At 44.6% G+C, this 13,523-nt stretch overlaps 1 long non-coding RNA gene across 1 annotated transcript; it reads left to right on the plus strand.

Annotated features, from left to right (window-relative positions):
• Positions 1-5,440: 5,440 nt before the first annotated feature.
• Positions 5,441-10,404, plus strand: LOC115337682. The gene is made up of 3 exons (XR_003922219.1): positions 5,441-5,562; positions 9,717-9,914; positions 10,047-10,404. It is a non-coding gene; the product is annotated as an uncharacterized LOC115337682 (long non-coding RNA).
• Positions 10,405-13,523: the final 3,119 nt, after the last annotated feature.

Consider the following 13,523-nt stretch of genomic DNA (forward strand, 5'->3'; position numbering starts at 1 on the left):
ATGTAAGTGTTTAGAAGTGGAAAATCAAAGTTTCCACACAGCAACTGATTCCTTATGGACTTGAAGCCCATTTTCCCCCTATCCACCCTAGATGATGTGCCTTATGCACATCTAACTGGCTTTAATTTGCCCAACCAAAACAATTTCCCGACTCAACCCACTTCTTTCAGGGCAACCAGCACCATGAATCACTGGGTTTGAGGGAGTTTTCCTTCTCTTTTACTCACCATATGCTCTTCTCTCCTGGATAAGCTCTTCTGTTACAGATTTTGGTGCCCAAAAATAAAAAATTTCATCTGCTGATGAAATTAGAGATAGAGAATAATTCAGATTTCTAGTATTTCTGTATCAGTTTTTCTTGTGCCACATTGCCCATTTGAGAATGTCTTCCATATATCCTATTTCTTCAGTTGCAATACCAGCAAAACTTCACCTCCAGCAATTTTTATACTTTTTTTTTTTCTTCTCCAGGAATTTCCCTGGCTGCTCTGCTGTTTGCAAGCATTTCTATGCTCCTTGCACAATACCTCCCCTCTTAAAATCAAGCTTATGCCTTTTGTGCCCATGTAAGGCTAAGCCAGGTTTCTGGGAGGCAGTTCATAGGTGTGCTGCTTTCAGGCTGACCTTGAAAAGCTCTCAAATAGCCAAGAAATTAGTCTTTAATGAATTGGAGAAGTGGCTGAGGGGACTTGAGCTCATGCAGGAGTGTTTTATCTTTGTGATGGGAAAAGAAGGGCTTTTTCAGCTTAAGCCAGGCTTCTTGTATTTAGGCTCATTTTATAGCTTGCTATCCACTAAAATAGTAAATATAACATAAAATGCAGGTATACAATGAAGCAGAAGTTGTCTATTCTTCATTCACCCCAGTGATGCAGTATCTCCTGCCTGGGCTTACCTTGACTCAATATTACAAGGAAAAAAGAAAAAGAAAAAAAAGTGTGTCCTTTCTGAAAATCTCCCCTTGCCAAAATAGCTAATGTAAAATAGGCCTGAAAATTGGTCTGCAAGGAGGATATTGCATTGCATTTGCTTTGCACAAGGCTGTTCTGCATCCAAGGGCAATGCAAGGTATAACGGCATGTTGGAAGGCAGCTTTCCAGGGGTGAAGAGGACCACATCTTTTCCACCTCTCTCTGTATCTCTGCCATTTCTGGTCTGATTGCAAATAATCAGCTAAGGCTTAATATATATTTCTCTTCCCTGGAGCCATGGCAGCTGCAGAGGAATGTATGTCTGCTGCAACTAGCGTTAGGGAAGGCAGCGGAGGTCATAAATGTTTCTTGGAGCATTTTTTAGCATTATGGACCTTGCAAAAAAAAAGTGCATAAAGCACATGCAGCTGTGAAAGTGGGACAGGAGAGCAGAAGGCGTGTTCTCCTCCTCTTAGTTCATGTCGTTATTGTGGCCATATAAAGTCTTAAGATGTTGGCAGAACTGCAAATTCACAATTTGTGGCCGTTTCCACTCTGAAATGCAAGTTTCCTTCCTCTAAAGCACAGAGCAAGATGGGGATTAAAAAAAACTTGCTGACCCCCCCCCTACCCCTTTTTTCCCCACTTGCAGGGGATTTGTGGGTGACATTCACCCTCCTCATCCCATCAGCATCTCACGTCTGCATGGGGAACCAGGGTGATTTTGGCTAAACCAGGTTGGTCACACCAGTGCCACAAATGATCACTCAACATCTCTAATTAAGTGTCCACAGCTTGAACTCCCCATGGTGCATGTGGATGACTTGCAAATAAAAATGACAGGGCGGGTAGTTTTATCTCTCTCATACCAGCTTTTATTATTTCTAGCTTAATTATGCACAAGGCTCTCCTGTGCTTAGTGAAGAGCCACAATTTTAGCGTTAATTATCTCAAATGTACAGTGCCTGTGGGTTAATCTTCCAGAAGACCTCCTGCAATGCTGCAAACAAAAACAAAACCAGAACAACCCAAAAAACCCAAAACAACAACAACAAAAAAACCTTGCTGCTTAATCTGCACACACACACTGCATCGGTCTTCTAAGGGCTTGCTCTTTGGTGGGGACTTGCGTGGGAGGTAGTGATTTCCCACCAGCTGAAAGAGCAACCTGGTAGTTATTCTGCATCGAAAGGATGCTGGATGGGAGGGTGGGAGTCCTGTCCCTGAACTTGCTTTTTCTTCGGAGGAGATTTATTTACATAATAAATCAGGACAAAAACCCCACGTGGTGGCCAGCAGCTTGGGTACTCAGAGGTTCTTCCTGGCTTTTGCAAAGCTCCTCTTGTCTGCATACTACCTAATTTTCTATGTGGAAGAATTAGTAGCATCCTAGAAACAACTGGCAGCAGAAAGAAAATCCCATTTATCAGGCCATTTAGTAGAAAGCTGCCATGCTCTGTCTTTTTCCCTCTCTTCAGACCTGGGCTACTTTTTCCCTAGCATGCACTGGGTGGCTTTCCGCAGTACGGGCTGTGCCAGGAAAGGTGTAAGGAAAAATGTTTCTCTGGGCAGCTGTAACTCAGATGATTTATTATATCTTTGAAATGAAAAAGTGCAATTAATGGCTACAGTGAAGGAAAAATGTCATGCATTTGTAGCCCTTGATCTCTAGAGGTAAAAGCCCCTTTATCATCTGACGAAAATATCAGCTGTGTATAAGCTAAATGGATCATTAAATGTGCTATAAAGTATTTAAAAGAGCATTAAAGAAGAAGAGAGGGTTAGGTTGAGAGGAAGGGAAGAAAAATAGTGTTGGAGAAGAAAAAGAAAAAAATTTAACTGGGTGCATCCATCAGAATCTGCATCTTCTGGTGATGGGATCTGGCCAAACCTACATGACGCTCCGCTTCTCCCAGTCCTTGTCTCTACAATTCACGGGCTGTCTCCTTGCTGGGAAAAGGGCTGGGATGCTGAACCTGATGTGATGGAGACACAGTTCCCTGGGAGGTCAGCTGCCATTGCTCATCCTCTCTGCAGGAGCTTGCCATGTCCTTCCTCAAAGATTAAATTTGCCCAGAGTCTGGGGGGTTTTGACCCCCATGGGTTTTATAAGCCTTTGAAGAAAAAGGAGGAAAACATCCTTTCAAGGATCCTTTTAACCCCAACAACCCCCCAGGGTTGGTTTTTACTCACAGCTTGAGTGAAACCTTGAGTTTACCTTCACTCCTGTTCCCAATGCATGTGGGCATCAACGTCCCATTCCTCACACAGACACTAAATCAGTGCAAAGTGGGACGAAATCTTGCCAGTTCGATCAAGAAGCAAAACCCTGCTTTCCTTCCGATGTGAACAAGCATGCTACATGCATAACAATAGGAAATATTGGTCCCATCTGTGGAACGCAGCACTGTGCATGCATCCACATCAATGCAGGTGCAAGCTGGGCTTCATTTCAAATTGCAACCTGAATTTCCTCGGTTTGGAGGAAGTCTTTGAGTAGCCCCCTCAAAATCCTGACTCTGCAGCACAGGATGAAGCTCAATAATTGGTCCTCCGTGGTTTTTCAGGTGGAAGTAATCTAAACTAGTCCGCCTTGCTGCTTTGCACCAGTTGAGTATCTGAAAAAGAAGAATAATTTGAATAACTGTGATTATAACACAGTTATACCGTGCTTTGTTAGACCAAGGCTGTTCAGTCCTAAGCCAGGAGTGCTGCATGGAAAAGTTGATGCCCAGATCTCAGAAGGAACAATAAAGGCAGGAAAAAATTCATGGAAACAGTGAGGATGCTTGGGAGTTCAAGGGCCAGAGCCAATTTTCAGAGCCTGTACGAGGATGCGCTCGTTAGTGTGCATTTCTTATTGCCCCATGCAGGGGGTTGACAGCAAAGGGCAGGAGGTGGCTATGAGGACTCCTGCAAGCTCCCTTAGTTTATTTTCTCTCTTGAGCTTGCCAGAGAGAGGGAAAAGTGGACCAAGATGATGAAAAATTAAATGCACCAGCTTTTTTGACATCTGTGCATCTCCTTGTGCAGCAATGCGCACAAGTTCCTCTTGGCCTTTCGAAATGAGGCTTTCATAACCTTTAGAAATGAAAAGATGTTTTTAGCAAAGAGCTGCTGGAAGGATGACAAAATACTGAATCGTTCTGTCACTCCACGGGCTAGTTTCAATCAGCTTTCATGTTGCATTTCTATGTATTCAGTTAATATGCTCTTTTTGAGACAACTGTGCAAATGCGCTCCATGCAAAGACTACAAAAGTAGAAGGTGTGTCCAACTGGACTGGTGGGACCAGTACCTAAAATCCAATGTGCATGAAGTACAACAGAGAGATCATCAGTTCTGGTATGAAGATGATGAGCCTGGTGTCGGTCCTCCAGCTGAAATGATGCTTCATGTATGTGCTGTTCAATACGGTCTTTTTCACTGCAAAGAAATGCCAAAAGACCAGATCTGGGCAATGTCCCACCTCTCTTTTTTACCTGCCCGTAGCAGCAGATGGCAAAGTCACAAGGCATCATTATGAAGATCTGCTTTGCCTTGATTCAAATGCTGGGCTGTAACCTCTCACACAGCATTTCCCGCAGTGCTGGGAATTATACAGTAGTTTTCTCTGCTGACTTTTAATAAAATGTTTGCTGCTAAAACTGTGTCCTTTCTTCCTGCAGAGTTAATTCCTTGCCCTTAAGGGGACACCGATCTGTCATTCATCTATTTCCAGGGCTTTGGCTGAACCATGGACTGCTTGAGAAGCATCTACGAAGCCTAGAAAACACAAAATCTTAATTTCAAGAGCAAGTCGTGCTCCTCAGAGTCCCAAGATCTGATTTTTCAGAGGCGCTAGACCAAACAGGCATGCATCAGTCATCTCTGGTTGGTCTCACCTGCAGCTTCCAGGGATAGTTGCCCATCACCCTTACCATGGTCTTTAAACATGTGAAAATGGTGCTAGACTCCCTGGTCGACTCCTCCTTGTCTTGACCCTTCAGATGTTTGGTTCAACCTCTCCAGGAAGAACTAGGTGGCTTCTTAGGCGAATTAAGGGAGAATACGTAGAACTGGTTAATTAACATCAGAGTTAGCTAACTATCAGAAATGATGAAAAATAGTGGCTGCCCCCAAAGGTCGAAACATTCCCTTTAGTTAAGCTTGTAATTAAGCTTACCTTAAGTTTAGTCTGAGCTCGTAAGTCCGGGGTAGATGGATGAGATCCTCTGCCACGGACTACCCTGCAGGTTAAGTGGGATGATCCAGTACTCGTCACCAGCCTGACGAGCTGGATGTCAATCAGTAGTGAGGTTTTATGCTGCTGTCTATCACCATAGCAGCCAGAGCACCCTGGGCACAAAATCAATACTGATTGCAAAATCCCTGGTGGCTCTTGGCACCTTGACATAGGTTTAGGAGCTTCGTGCTGAGTGTGTCTCACTTTGGGTTTGCCTTCAGGTTCCTGGAGACGTTGGTATTGGTGGTGTGCTTTTGCACGCAATTTTTAATTTTTTTTTTTTCTATTTTTTTCCAGCAGGCTCCTCTCACCTCCTGCAGAATCTGCCTCTCCTTGTTTGCTTGCACAGATTGTATCATGACACCGAGGTTATCTGATGGGTGGTTGTGGCCGCAGCTTCCACAGGTGGATGCTCTTCACTCTGCGGTGAGTACAGTCCAGAGCTCGCAGCAGATTGAAAGTCTTCAGCGGCTGCCACCTTTGTACCATCGCTGAGGTTTAGCATTTACCTTTGACACCTCAAATTTACTCTCCCACGACCCTCATTTATCCATGGAGGTGGCAGGCTGTGGATGGTGAGACTGGGCAGATGGTGATGGGTTTGCAATGTTTGTGAATGGAGGAAAGCAGGACAGCTATAGCGGTGTGTGTGTATATAAATATATATTTTATTTATTTATTTATTTACATATATATATGTGTGTGTGTGTGTGTGTGTGTATAAAGTGCTGCAAGTAGCTCTGAAGATGCAGAGGGAGAAGAAATCACGCTCAGGCTTTGCAAGAATTTTAAATGGATGCATTTGAAAAAGCTCTGGAAGAGAGGATGACACTATTTGCAGCTTCTTCTGGAACGTGATCTGCTGTTCATAGGCTCAGCCCCAATGAAAAAGGCCTTTTTGGGGCCATCCCTGTAAATCTCGTTGATGTTCTGCCAAAGGGTGCAATTTAGGGCTTGCAGCTCCATCGTGGCAGGTTCTGGAGATGTTTCTCCTCATCCAGCAGCAGCAGCAGCACAGGATGGTTGAGGCAGGAGCTCTTGCAGGGTTCTTTCCACAGCAGCTTTTCCTGAATAATACCATTTTTTGGACACTGCGTAGAAACAGCAAAATTCCTTTAATTCACTACACACACACACTCTTAATCCAAATTAATTTGTGAGTGTCGATGAGTCCTCAGGCTACAGCCCTTCCCCTCCTCTCGTGCTTCACAAGTACCTGGGCAAGCTAATGAAACTGGACATCCCTGTTTTTTAAAAGCACTGTTCTCAGGATTATACTCTCTTATTGTCAGGTTAATAAAATGTTCTGGTTTTGATGTCCTTCCCTTGCTAAATAGTTTATGGGAGACTGTAAAAGCCTGACCGCCCCCAAAAAAACCTCTTTTCATTCCCTTCCCTATCTTGTCTCCTCTTACGAGACAACAGATGCAGAGCATCAAAGCCATGGAGCTGTTTAAAAAAGATAATGGCTTTGGCAGAAATGGGCAGAGCTGTGGCTTTTTAGCGTGTAATTTTATGGATGTGAGTGTTAAAGAGCTCCAGCAATTATTTTTTTTTATGCTTGGCTTAATGAGCAGCCCCTCTGAGAGTGGAGGTGCTCAGAAAAGTGTAAAGGGTGAGACTTTTGGAAAGAAGAAAAAGGGCTTTGGGGCCAAATTGAGTTGTTGTTGTTATTATTGTTGTTGTTGGTTGTTTGTGGGTTTTTTTGTTGTTGTCGTGGGTTTTTTGGTATTTTTTTAAAGGCTTATTTTGTATTTGTTCTATATTCAAAAATACTTGACACCAGCAAGGGCCACCCAGCAAAGAGCCCAAAACTCCAGAGCCACTGAAATGTCCTGTTGAATTCACCTTTACCAGGACTTTTGGACCAAAGATGCTGCTGGAGCTGTAGGAAAAAAAAGTTGATTTATCAGTGCAGTGACCCTTACAAGGACCCACCTCCCCCATTCCTTCTATTTCTTGATGCTTCGCTCACCTCTGCCTGCAGTGAATGGGTTGGAGCATAGTGATGCTGCATTTCGGTGACGGTTTTTTTCCACCCCTCCTATTGTCTCTGGGGTGTGGAGGGCAGCTTTTACTACGGGCAAGATTTACAGGCTGCTCGTGGGGTGTCAGATATCTAATTCCCAGGTGGTTTGTGACAAGGAGCTTGCACAGTCTCCTGAAAATGCTGATATTCCTGGGAAAAAAGCAGGGAATGTTTTTTCTTTTTTCACCTTTTTAAATTTGTGCTCAGCTCAACAAAAACATTAAAAAATAAAAACTGGATAGCAATAGAAATAGAAATAAAAATAAACAGAAACAGAAACAGAAATAGAAATTAATAGAATAGAATAGAAATTCATAGAAGTTCATAGAAATTCATAGAATAGAACAGAATAGAATAAAAAAAAAGGAGAATGGGGAAAAAATTAGTTAAATTCTTCATCAGTCTTTAATTTCAAGCATATTTCTAGTTTGTCTTCTGAAGATGTAAAGTAAACAGGACTGGCGAAGCTGTGGAGGGTACAGGCAAGAGGCTCTAAATTACCATGCGGCAGAGGGAGCAGTCTCACGTTTCACATTAAGAGATGATAAAGGGCTGGGTTGTGGGTGGGGATTTTTTAAAAGATATAAACAGACTGAGTGAGTTCTTGACCTTCAGGACAGGGTGCAGAACATCTAATCACATATTTTTGAAGCAGTGTTTCTGCACAGTGCCCAGGAACCCACATGGATAGCGGTCCTACAGGCCCAGGCTGCCTCAAAAAAATACATCCCAGTCAAAAAAAAAACCACATCCCAGAAGCATTCGGTCCAGAGCAACCGGCATCTCAGCAAACCGCAGCGGGCTTGACTCCCACTTTGGGGGTTTATTTCTCCATTCAAGGAGTGGGTGCAGCCCAGTGGTTGGAGCAAAGAGCTGAGCAGAGTCTCCATCCTTGGAGACATCCAAAAACCATCTGGATGTGGTCCTGGGCATCCAGCTCTAGGTGGCCCTGGTTGGACCAGATGACCTTCAGAGGACCCTTTCCACCTCGACCACGCAGTGACTGAGCATCCTTTGGGATCCCCATGCTCTCTTCCCATTGCTCTCTTACATCTCTTGCGTTTCGGGGTCTAGACCACTGCAGGCAGTCCCATCAGTTGCCAGTCTTGGGGTGGCACTAGAAAGCACTTTGGGCTCCTCAAAAAGGATGGGTTGGAGAAGAGCCAAGGATTCGCATTCTGTAAATGCTTTTAGGGTGCCCACGCCATCGAGAAGTGGCCGTAGGTGACTACCTGGAGAGCCAAAGGCAGGCAGATGTAATGCCAGTCATGTTGCTCCTTTGTCAGCTTTTGCCCCATTTAAAACCCAGTCATTTTCAAAACTCTCATAGGTTTGAGCTGACCAGGACAAAACTCATCATATTTCCCAGACTGGGGATTTTCATGGTGTTTTTGAAACCCCCAGTTGGTTTTAGGGCTCTGTTGCATGGAAGGAAAGCCTGATCTTGCAAGCTAGAGGCTGTAATGGCAGTGGCTTTTTGTATCTGTGATGGCAAATTGTTTTTTAGAATGCCATTATGCATTCTTCTTTAATACAACATGATGTTTTTGAGGGGCAAGACTGGTTTGGGGACTGACTTAGTTTTTATCCAGCACATGCTCGCTGATCCATCCTCCTTCCTTATACAAGAGGGTATCATCTGAGAACAGGACTCATCTCCCCTTTCTGTGCATTTTAAATATCCTCATTAAGGACAAGGACTCTGCTAATAGGTAATTAACCCTGAACACCTGCATTTAAATAAATAAATAAATAAATAAATAAATAAATAATTGCATAATCTCTCAGAGCAAGTTGGTGAAACTCAATCTGTTCTGACCGTGCATATCCACCCCATGATCTTCACCTATCTGCTGGATTTGCTGTTTCTTTTGCTTATTCAACAAATGCACGATGATTTTTGGAAAAGGGAACTAGTGGGATTGTCTCCTCTCAGACATGTTGCCTTGGCTTTCACGCATATCAGATCAATACAATGTTAGATCTGTACAAGCCTTTGAACAAGGGCTAAATTTGGAAGCTTTAGATGTTGGCTTGCAAAGCGACTGCTGTGCTAAATCATTACGCCTGTGCATGCACACACAGTTTATCATTCTGTGTGTGCTGCCTAGATCAAATCTTGTTGCTTTATCGAGGGGACAGGAAGATTGGATGAGGATGTATTTATGGTAGGATTATCTGGCTGCCTATTGATTTTATTTTTTTTTAAATTATTTTATTTTTTAATTTTTTTTTTCCCATTAGTGTCCTGATTGTAGGCAAAGAGTGATGGGATCTGAGTAAGAGTAAATTGGTACCAGAAAGCAAGGGTCCTGGAAAAATAACCCCAGTCTTCATGGGTTGTGGAAGACCATAGGGTCAGTTGGATGGCTGCTTTTAGCTAAAAACCTATCATTTCATGTACTTGTTAGCTAAAAGCTATATCCTCAGGTACTCGTTATGTGTGCTCAGCATCTCTTGTTCTCCTCCTGCTTTCTCCCACGTCAGAGGAGCTGCATTTCCTCTTCATATGCTGCTTGGGTCTAACATGTAAACCACCAATGTGCTCCAGAGCTTTGCAGAAGGATGAAGCTCTACCCCAAGGACACGCATCAGCGCATTGTGGTCTATCTGCTCTGGGCTTTGCTGAGCATCTCTCTCCCTACAAGACCTCCCATCCTCAGCAAATACCTGCAGATTCATATCTGCAAGGAGGAATCTGGGCCATCTAGCCCCATGGATGCTTATCCCATCGGTGCTGCCATCATGTGTAAGTACCAGGGGTGGTTGCCCCAAATTTGTTTCTCATAGTACTTTTTCAGCCTTTGGGAAGTAGCTGGGATCTAACGAAGGTATTTTTCTTAGCAAAAGTGTTGTGTTTCATTTGTGTTCTGCACTGCAGGGAGATTGTCCTGCCTTATCAGCTGGGATGGTAGCTTTGCAAGAAGAAATTGCAAGCTTCTCTCTTCTGGACTTGGAAAGCCCAGGAGGTGACTTGGCCCCTCCAGCAACAAGCTTCATTTCCACCACTTTCCTTCAAGCTCCATGTCTTGCTGCCTCCTGAGGCATCCACCAAGGAGAAGTAATCATGGAAGAAAAGTGACATTCCAGCTTTATTACCTGCTTCAATGGGCCTCTGTCAACCTCCTACGACACTGCTGGAGAAGCATCTCTAGGGTGAATTTGATGAAGATCTCAGCCTGGCTTGTCTATCTAATTGATCCTGAACGTGCAATCCTACAGAAAATATGGCATGATGCTGCAAAACCATACAGGCTGTTGAGGGGAGCGAAGCTGGAGGGAAGGTGTTTGCAAAGTCATAGCAAGGTTGCAGGGGTCAGTAAGCTGCAGGTCTGCATCTGCAAATGCCAGAGAGGCATGAAGCAAAGCAAATAGTCAGTGCCCTGCAGGGTCTGGCAGATTTTATCCCTGAATCCAGGAAGAAGGGGAGAAAAAACCCTGATTAATTAATAATTAATGTCATTTCCAAGCCCATTATGGTCAACTCCAATGTACAGGGAGGGAGAGAAACTCTTGCTGACCTGTCCCCAAGCAGGAAGGGTACGTGAACAAGGACACGTGCTTTTCCAGAAGCTTTTGAGAGCTCTTGCATGTTGTCACCAAGCACCCAGTCCTACAGCAAACCCAAAGGCAGAGGCTCTCCTCTTCCTGTCCCTGACTTCTAGCTCCATCACGCTTCTTCTCAGCTCTTGCCTTGTATGGGGAAGATCCTCTGGTGACACAGGAATGATGGGAGCTTGGAAACCATCTCTGGTATTCGCTTTAGTCCACCCAAACTCACTGGTTTGGGGCTTGTCGTGCCCATGGGATGCATGGCATAGCATTACGGGAGGGGAAAGGGCTTTTGCAAAGGGTTTGGGAAGCAAAACACCTGTGCTGGTTGTTGCATGATAGTGGCCAATGGGCAAAAGGCGTTCATGGCTTGGCTTGCTTTGGTGGTGATGGATACTTTTGGGGGAGGTAGGTACAAGCCTGCCGGTGACTTTCCTACCCTTAGTCCTTCCCTCTGAGCCATTGGGTCACGCAGTTATGGGCTCTTCTGATGGCTGAAGATGGGAAAGCCATGCCAGATAAATGGTCCGACTCAAAATGGGAGGTTTTTGCAGCTGCTTTGCAGTGCATGAGGTCATGGTGTGAGGAAATCTCCATCCACATCTTATATACCATGGTAAAATGTAGCTCTTATTTTGATGATGCTCAGCAGCTGCTTCACAGCTGCATGCAGGAATCTGCCGTAGTCGAGTGACATTTTTCAGGGAATTTATCTCCAAGGGGAAGCGAGAGTTCAAAGCAAATCAGAAACGAAATGGCACTTGAAAGCCGTCGGTGCTGGCGCAGTTGAGTTGACACAACTGCGTTCAGGTTGTGCCCATGAACCCTTCAAAAATCCAGGCGAGGTTTTTGCAAAGCAGCCCAGAGCTTTCGCTGATTTTTTTTCTTGTCTCATTAAAAGAGAGATGCGAGGTTGCTTTTCCTTACTACGCTTTGCTCCGCATAACAAACCCATTCTCTGACCACTTAAGAAGTGGCAAGGACACAGCTCTGCAAAGCCCTTTCAATTAAATCAGCAGAGGAGAGCCCAGCGACAAGAAAATGTGATGCTTCGTCTGTTTAATCAAGCTCATCTCTGGCCACTGTTTGCTTACACAAGGGTAGAAGTAGCAGACAAGGTCCCTTGTAGGGGATGGAGAGCACAGTGTCTATCCTGCGTGCCTTTGCTGGCTGGAGAAACCCTTGCATGGGCATTTTCCAGGGGATTTGCTCCTGTTTTACCAACAGATTTAGCACAAAAACAGCTGATCGAGGCCAAATTCAGACTTTTTCACTCTTTTTTTTTTCCTCCTATCTCCCCTGTAGCCACCCTTGGGGCATGGAGGGGTGAAACCTGGGTCTGCTCTTCCATCCCTTGCTTCCCTCCAGCAGCTGCAAAAGGACGGTGCTTTCTAACTCATACGGGAAGCCAATTAGATTGTATCTACACTACGGGTAAGGCATTTTTGAGGTTGGGACCTTCCCTGAGCTCTGTGATTCCTGCAACTCTCAAACCTGAATCCTGAGCAAAGGGTCATTGCTACTGAGCAAACACAACTCAGTTGGCTTGACCCAAATCCAAGCCCATTCCCCCCTACTCATTGCAGATGAGCTAAAAAGGTTTGCTGGCTGAGAAAAAAGACATCCTGGTGTCCCAACCTGCCAAGGAAACCTTTCTCTGGGACGCTGAGGGATCGTAGTTGGCTTTCTTCTATGGCTTTGATCATTCGTTCTCCATTAAGGACTGAGACGGTTCTTTGGGGCAGCTTCTGCAGGTGATATTTGCATGCTTGCACACATAATTACAAATATAGGTGCATTTAAAAAAATATACAGAGTGGTTCCTGGTGTGGAAATACTGTCTGAAGACCAAAGGCTTCTGCTTACAGGTGGGCAGCCTTCACCGTGTTGCAGGAGGTGCAGTGAGCCTCTAAGAAGGCAATGGTTTGAGGAACAATAACAGCAATCGTGTCATCTCCAGGTCTATATTTTTTGGTCCCAGCAGTATTAAGAGATGTGAAAGCATATGACATGAAAAGATAGCGCCGGCTGCTAGGTGACTTACTTAGTCCAGCCCAAAGTGAAAGCAAATTAAATTATCTGAAGCGTGTAGAGCTTTCTTGAAGGCACTTGCTATTGCAGGAGGCAGCCTGTGGTTGCACAGTTTGAGCTTGCTTTTGGAGGACCAGCCCACCTGCATTTCATGGGATGCACTGCCAGTCCTCACCAGTATCTACTGGTAAGGGAGATCATTGCAGCAACAAGCTGGTTTGGGGGACCTTCAAACTAGTGGCATGTTGGAGCGAGTATTAATGACAAAGCAATTAAGAAAACAAGTTTACAATGCAGCTGTAGATGACAGCTTTATCTGAAGCTGTCTCAGAAAAGCCCATGTTAACCTGCCATAATCTGGCATGCTTAGAGCAATAAAATATCTGGAGGTGTTGGAGTGCCAAACAAGATCTTTCATGGCATGGATGCTCTTGCAGGAGAGGGGAACCGTAAGTGTTATCCAGAAAATCCCTGTGCAGCTGCAGTAATAATTGGGTTAGGTTGCTCAGGTGCTGGAAGGAGGTCAATGGGAGGAGAAAAAGATGTTTGATTTTATGCAAGGTATCTGCAGCATTACACCCTTGCTCGTCTGGTCACCTAATAAAGAGAAATGCGCTGGCAGAGGGTAACTGATGTTCTCTGGAAGAGGTGATGTATATCACAACAGACCCGTGCTGCCAAATTTATGGCCTGCCATACGTCAAGGCGTGTATTTCCTCCTCAGCATTGTCTGAGGTAGAAGGTGGTTAATGATGCCCCATCTCTTCCTACTGAA

The sequence above is a fragment of the Aquila chrysaetos genome, unplaced genomic scaffold, assembly GCF_900496995.4.
Source record: "Aquila chrysaetos chrysaetos unplaced genomic scaffold, bAquChr1.4, whole genome shotgun sequence".
NCBI lineage: Eukaryota > Metazoa > Chordata > Aves > Accipitriformes > Accipitridae > Aquila > Aquila chrysaetos.